Source organism: Equus przewalskii, unplaced genomic scaffold (genome assembly GCF_037783145.1).
Source record: "Equus przewalskii isolate Varuska unplaced genomic scaffold, EquPr2 contig_R1761, whole genome shotgun sequence".
Lineage (NCBI taxonomy): Eukaryota > Metazoa > Chordata > Mammalia > Perissodactyla > Equidae > Equus > Equus przewalskii.
Genome location: NW_027228361.1, coordinates 43976 through 51354, shown reverse-complemented (window position 1 = coordinate 51354; position 7379 = coordinate 43976). Strand labels below are relative to the sequence as shown.

At 42.5% G+C, this 7379-nt stretch overlaps 1 long non-coding RNA gene across 1 annotated transcript; it reads left to right on the top strand.

The window, feature by feature from the left end:
• The first annotated feature begins 482 nt into the window (after window positions 1–482).
• Window positions 483–5949, top strand: LOC139081361 (uncharacterized). The gene is made up of 2 exons (XR_011536437.1): window positions 483–1875; window positions 2679–5949. It is a non-coding gene; the product is annotated as an uncharacterized lncRNA (long non-coding RNA).
• The last annotated feature ends 1430 nt before the right edge of the window (window positions 5950–7379 follow it).

The window sequence follows — 7379 nt, the reverse complement described above, 5'->3', positions numbered from 1 at the left end:
TTCTGGTACGTCTCAGAGGTGGTTGCGCATGCCCAACAGGTGATTCCGGACTGTCCGCCACATGGTTCTGGCACGTCTGAGAGGTGGTTCCGGCATGCCCGGCAGGTCATCCCAGAGAGTCCTCCAAGTGGTTCTGGCATAACACGCAGGTGATTTTGGCGTGTCTGGCAGGTTGTTCTGTTGTGCTTGGCAGGTGGTTCAGGCTTGGCCGGCAGGTGGTTCCAGACTGTCCAGGACGTGTTTCCAGCTTCTCCGGCAGGTGGTTCTGGTACGTCTGAGAGGTGGTTCCGCCATGGCTGGCAGGTGATTCCGGACCGTCCCCCAGGTGGTTCTGGCATAGCCAGCAATTCATATTGGCCTGTCCGGCAGGTGTTTCCAGCGAGTCGAACAGGTGGCTCCGGCGTGCTCGGCAGGTGGTTCCGGTCTGTCCGGTAGGTGATTCCGGCGTGTCCGGCACGTGCTTCCGGCACGTCTGAGAGGTGTGCTGGGAGCCGTGGCTACATCATTTGATCGGCTGTTTGACAGGGTCCAGCCGATTAACGCCGAGGGGTGCAGGGCCGCCCCTTGGTGAAGAATAACCGGCCAGCCCCTCACATAGTTCTGAAACCTGTGCTGCTTCTAATTGCCCTTCATTCCTTTTCCTTTCTTAACCTCCAGTTTTCACTCCTTTGGGTGGCTGCTTGGGAGGCACTACCTCCCGGGAAAATTAGATACAGTAAGAGAATGTGACCACCTGCAGGTAACTTTCAAGATATTTTTCAGTTAATTAATGGAGGAGCACACAGTCCCATGTGAGACAATCAGAAAGGAATCCTGCCCAGATAAGATGTCGAATTAGGTTTATGGCCTCCATCTGGTTAATGTTTCCTTCTCCCTCCAGTTCTTTGTCTAAATATACATATGCATCGTCCTTCTAAGTTTGCTGGTTAATTGGATGATCAAGAAGTATCTATATATTATTCTTGACCTTCTGCTTTCTGTTAAAATGTTATAGAGGTTTTCTCCTAAAAGCAATAAACAATAAATAATTGGTGAGTAGAAGGGCCGAGGGGTGCAAGAATGCCCCTCGGTGAAGAATGGCCGGCCAACACCCCCGATATTTTCTGAATTATATGCATGCTTTCTATCAAGGTTATGTGTATACTTATTTCTCTTTTTTATTCTTGAAGATTTATAGTTTAGCTTAGCTTTTCAGCCCTTTACTTTACTAACAATATGATACTTTCTCCGGCAGTGTACTTAAGGGACCGTTAGCTCTACAATCTAAAAGACAAAGGAATGCTTCCACCCCCTAAAGGGCGCGAAAAAGTAAAGATGTTTAACTGCCCGCTGAGAATGCAGATAGCCCTGGGGATAAGACACCCTGGAGTCACCTTTTGTTCCCATTAACCATCTGCACTAATGGCGTAAATGATTGAGGGAGGCAGGGATGGCTCCACCAGGATGTAACCAGACGGGCTGCTGCCCTGTCCGGAGGCCTGGACCTTCTCTCTTTGATTTAACTTTACCATGAATTACAACAGACGCCTAGGTACCTATCTCCTTTAGCTTAGAGACAACAAACACTAGTTAATTGCAGAGAAGACGATCATTAACCTTATGCTCTATAGAATGGAATGCTAATAAATATTCTTGTGCTCGTTTCTTACTTCCTTATCTCTCCGAGAATATTTGTAAAACTATTTCTGTACTAATCCTGAAAAATATATAAACGACACTTGTGCACAGTAAAGTCGGACTTGCTAACACCAACCCAAGTCTCACATCCCCTTTATTTCCCCCTCCCTCATCGCGCCGACGCCGTCCATCCCTCAGGAACCTGGACTCCGCCGGGGCGGGACCCCGGCAAGTGGCGCCCGAACAGGGACCTGAAGGGTAAGTTCCCCCCACTTCTCGGGACGGATAGGATCCTACCCAGGGCTGGAAAGAAGAGCCCCCTTTAGCCCCTCTCTGCCAAAGGGAGAGTGAGGAAAGGACAGAAGGGTAGTAGGTGTTAAGAACTTTGAGAAGTTTTTGCCCCTCTCTAGAAAGGGAGAGTGAAATAATAATAATAATAATAATAATAATAATAATAATTGAGAAGTTTTTGCCCCTCTCTAGAAAGGGAGAGTGAAATAAAAATAAAAATAATAATAATAATAATAATAATAATAATAGAGAAGTTTTTGCCCCTCTCTAGAAAGGGAGAGTGAAATAAATAATAATAATAATAATAATAATAATAATAATAATTGAGAAGTTTTTGCCCCTCTCTAGAAAGGGAGAGTGAAATAAAAAAATAAAAATAATAATAATAATAATAATAATAGAGAAGTTTTAGTCCCTCTCCGGAAAGGGAGAGTGAAATAAGGTTAGGAAGAATAAGAAGTATTAAGAACTTTTGAGAAGTTTTGGGCCATACTGAGTCTAAAGAAAGAAGGCTCTGTATAGAAATAATAACATGTATGCTTGCAAAAAAGAGACATAAAAGCCTCTTTGGGACAGATTTCTACATTCCTACATTTTTACAAGAACAATGTCCCTGGTTCCCCGAAGAGGAAACTGTTAATTTGGAAACCTGGATGATAGTGGGAACACAACTTAGAAGCTGATTTTCTTTATAAAGAGGTTATATCAACTTTGCCTAAGTATGTTTTAAAATGTCTAACTGGGAATACTTCCTTGTGCAACATTATAAGAGCAAGACCTGTTAAGTTCTGGCCGTGGGTCCTGTCACCACGCAGCAGCTCTGCCTGCCCATGGGTCCTGTCCCCATGCTATTCCACGCTATTCTCTAAATAAAAGAGCACTGCCACCAAATCTTGAGAGCCCAGGAAATCTTTCTCTCGACTCCTCGGCTCACCAACCCTGCATCATTTCTGGTGGACTTGCTTCATCGGCTTGTGAGCTCAAGTTCTGGTAAGTGCCCTATTTTTTCCTTGTGACTTTCTCTTTTTCAAGGATGGATCTAAATTCACTGCTCCATCGGGAACCTTCTCGGACAGCTGTATGAATCCACTTTTGCTGCCCATGGCTACTCTATGGGGCAAATTGTGGCATTCAGCCTGAAGAGAATCAGTACCTTAAGCCTGAGGGTGATGGAAAATGAATTAATCCATTCCTTCCTGACTCTATCTCTAATAGACAAATTTTAAATGGGCACGGGTCGGCCACTTAAGTCATTAGGACGGCCGCCAATCTCCAAGACTCCCGTGGAAGGTTTCTTTTCCTAAGGCTGGAATGGGACCCCTCCCTCTGGCACCTGACCATACTCTGAACTGCGGGAAAAGTCCCAATCGGGACTCCAGTTCAAGGAAAGTACCAAACTCTAACCTTTGGTTGAGTGTGGGAACCCCTTCTTGGGAGAATGGCTCCAGGCTGCAATTGGGTAGAATGTCCCCCAGACTGGCGGAAAGTTCCTCACTGTTTTTCTCTATCCTTTTATCCTGGGAATCATTCACCAGGCACTTATGACTGCCAGGCATAATAGGGAAGGTATACAAGAGATGCATGCAGGGGGACAAGAGATACATGCAGGGGGATGCCCCCATCACCCCTTGCTATAGGAATCCCACAGGCAGAACAAGTAGAACGCTGCCCTAGGCTCAGGAGATTTGCAAGGTAATGGACCCTTTTCTTTCCTCTCTCTTAAAGTTACAGTGACCATTTTTGGCTCCTTTTGAGCTTTGCAGTTGAGAGACAAAGAAATCTTTAAAATATCATAGGCTCCACCTCTGGGAGCGCCCCCCCTGGTTTCCGGGCCTGATCACCCTGGCAACCAAGTGGGGTGCCCTCTCTTGGAGATTGACTCATTACCTGATTGATGGCAGTGATTTTTAAAACAATAGGTGTGAAGGCTCTGTGTCTGTGTGTCTATATGTGTGTGATATTTTTACCTCCGGGTGATATGGCCAATACTAAGAGTTCTGTTTAATTGGCTTAAATTAAGCGCTCACATAAATTCTAAATACAATAGAAATTAACCCACTGTCTTTTAAGATGATATGGATTAACCTTTGGTTAATGAAAACTTAAGTTTGTTGGTTTGATTGAAATGTTTGGATATGTCCTCAGAGTTAGCACTGCATATGCAAATATGCAGCCTGGGTTTCCTAGTCAAATAAGTTCATGTTGTCTGTTAGAAATTTGTCAGCATAATAACTTTAAATGATAGCTGTTTGTCTAATGTCTCAAAGTTCTTGTGGGTAATCTAAACATCATTATTGGGAACAAATGGTTTCTAACTCTACCTAAAAGACAAATCTGTTTTGTTAATTCTAAACTAATCAGGCTTATTTGGTCTAAAGTTACATGGGAAACATTGTCAGATAAAGTGATAATAATCTTTCTTGGTTGGTAGTATGTGGGTAAATGTTACTGATATAAGTGTTTTAGAAATTATATACATGCCTAAATTCTGATGTATCCTGGCTATCAGCCATAATTCTAATTATTAGTTTAAGGTGTTGTATATCACAGAGATAACCAAGTTTCTCTGTCAATCATCATTTTTAAGTCTTTTATTGTTTACAGTCAGTTATTGTTTTACTCTACTTTTTGCTTTTGCAAATATGTCTCATCTTCAGGAAAATTCATGGAAAGGACTCTAACACTCTAGAATACAGGTTTCTAATAAACGCTCAGATTGTAAAACTAAACTGGGTAAAAATTACAGAACTCCAACAGAGAAACTGATGACCTCACAAACTGCTGACAGAAGATTAAGATCAAGAACCAATTACACAGGACAGAATAAACTGATAGGGATGATTATAATTTTTATGACTTTTTAATTGAGATATTACTGATTTTTAATATTTTGCTTTTTTCCAGAGTTAAGAAAATCTTTTTCTCTATTCTCTTAAAGAACTATGACTTACAGCAATTTATAAACAAAATTGAAACATTTGTCTTTTCCTCGCTATCTGAGCCCCCCAAAACAACAATTGGAAAAATTACAAGGAGGAGAGCTCAAATATAGCTCTCCCCGTCTTTTACTAAGTCATGCTCTGTTTGTGATAAATTTTCTCAATTTAGATTTTCATGGTGAGTCACCTATGATGAGACATTGGAATGATAATAAACAAAATATTTTACTACAGGTCAAATGGAAGGACCTGCTTACAGGACAGTGGAAAGGTCCTGATATTCTCTTAACTATCGGTCGAGGATATGCTTGCATATTTCCACAGGACACTTCATCTCCTTGGTGGATTCCTGATCATCTGATTCGACATGTACCGCAAGCAGCCTCTGCCCCCACCTCCACCAAGGCAGACGAGCCCCAGCTTCCGAGTCAAGATAGATGATGAATCTCCCCCAGTAGCCCAGATGAGACGACTTTCACTCCGCGAGAAACCTTCTAAACGTCTGGCTCCCCGTCCGCACTCGCCTCCGCCCTCCTATTCTTTCTACTGACTCTGGCAAAATTCAACCACACTTGTTGCAGGCCATAGCCGCTTTACACAATGTTGTACTGATTAGACCAACAGGATCACAGTTGTATAAGGTTAAGGCCTGTGTCCTGGCCCCTTATGTTTTCTTGGCCTTTCCTGTACACAGTTTTGCTATGTCTATCTCTTTTAATAATTCTCGTTATGATATCTCCTGTCCAGATTGTATTTTTAACTAATTGTTTGAGCCCTGATGTAGAGGTACAAGCTGTAATCGTATTACAACAACCCCCCTGCCTCATGCTGCCTGTTCACCTGTCTGGACCTTGGTATGATGATGTTGGATTGCTTACTTTGAAACAGGCTACTGATCTTTTACAGCGCCCCCGCCGGTTTATCTCTGCTTTAATATTGGGTATCTCAGCCTTGATTGCATTAGCAACCTCTCTCACTGTATCTGCTGTAGCGCTGACTAAACAAATACATACTGCCTCTTATGTAGACGATCTTTCTAAGAATACCACTCTTGCCCTAACTACCCAAGAAATAATAGACGAAAAACTGGAGGCAAAGGAAACGCTCTGGAAGAGGCAATATTACAGATAGGACAAGAACTTACAAATTTGAAGGTTAAACTGGCCTTGCGATGTTATGTGTCCTATAGATGGATCTGTGGGACTCCTCTTAAGGTAAATCAATCTCTACACTCCTGGGAGAAAATTAAAAATCATATCCAGGGAATATGGAACCATTCAGACTTTAGTCTAGACATTTGTGACTTACATAGACAAATTAATAATATTAATCGGCTAAAGAATCCTTTTCTGCTTCTGAAGTGGCCACCAACTTTTTCACCTCTCTGACCTCTTTTGTAGGGGAGAAAAATTGGAGCTCCTTTATTGTTAATATTGCTGTCACCATTGGTGCTCTAATGATTTGTCTTTGCCTTTTTCCAGTCTTTCTCAAGTTAATATTCAACTCTATAAGTCGGGTTTCAGCAGAATTACATCTGTTGGCCTTAAAAAGTAAAAAAGGGGGAGATGCTGGGAGCCGTGGCTACATCATTTGATCGGCTGTTTGACAGGGTCCAGCCGATTAACGCCGAGGGGTGCAGGGCCGCCCCTTGGTGAAGAATAACCGGCCAGCCCCTCACATAGTTCTGAAACCTGTGCTGCTTCTAATTGCCCTTCATTCCTTTTCCTTTCTTAACCTCCAGTTTTCACTCCTTTGGGTGGCTGCTTGGGAGGCACTACCTCCCGGGAAAATTAGATACAGTAAGAGAATGTGACCACCTGCAGGTAACTTTCAAGATATTTTTCAGTTAATTAATGGAGGAGCACACAGTCCCATGTGAGACAATCAGAAAGGAATCCTGCCCAGATAAGATGTCGAATTAGGTTTATGGCCTCCATCTGGTTAATGTTTCCTTCTCCCTCCAGTTCTTTGTCTAAATATACATATGCATCGTCCTTCTAAGTTTGCTGGTTAATTGGATGATCAAGAAGTATCTATATATTATTCTTGACCTTCTGCTTTCTGTTAAAATGTTATAGAGGTTTTCTCCTAAAAGCAATAAACAATAAATAATTGGTGAGTAGAAGGGCCGAGGGGTGCAAGAATGCCCCTCGGTGAAGAATGGCCGGCCAACACCCCCGATATTTTCTGAATTATATGCATGCTTTCTATCAAGGTTATGTGTATACTTATTTCTCTTTTTTATTCTTGAAGATTTATAGTTTAGCTTAGCTTTTCAGCCCTTTACTTTACTAACAATATGATACTTTCTCCGGCAGTGTACTTAAGGGACCGTTAGCTCTACAATCTAAAAGACAAAGGAATGTTCACCCCCTAAAGGGCGCGAAAAAGTAAAGATGTTTAACTGCCCGCTAGAGACTGCAGATAGTCCTGGGGATAAGACACCCTGGAGTCACCTTTTGTTCCCATTAACCGATCTGCACTAATGACGTAAATGATTGAGGGAGGCAGGGATGGCTCCACCAGGATGTA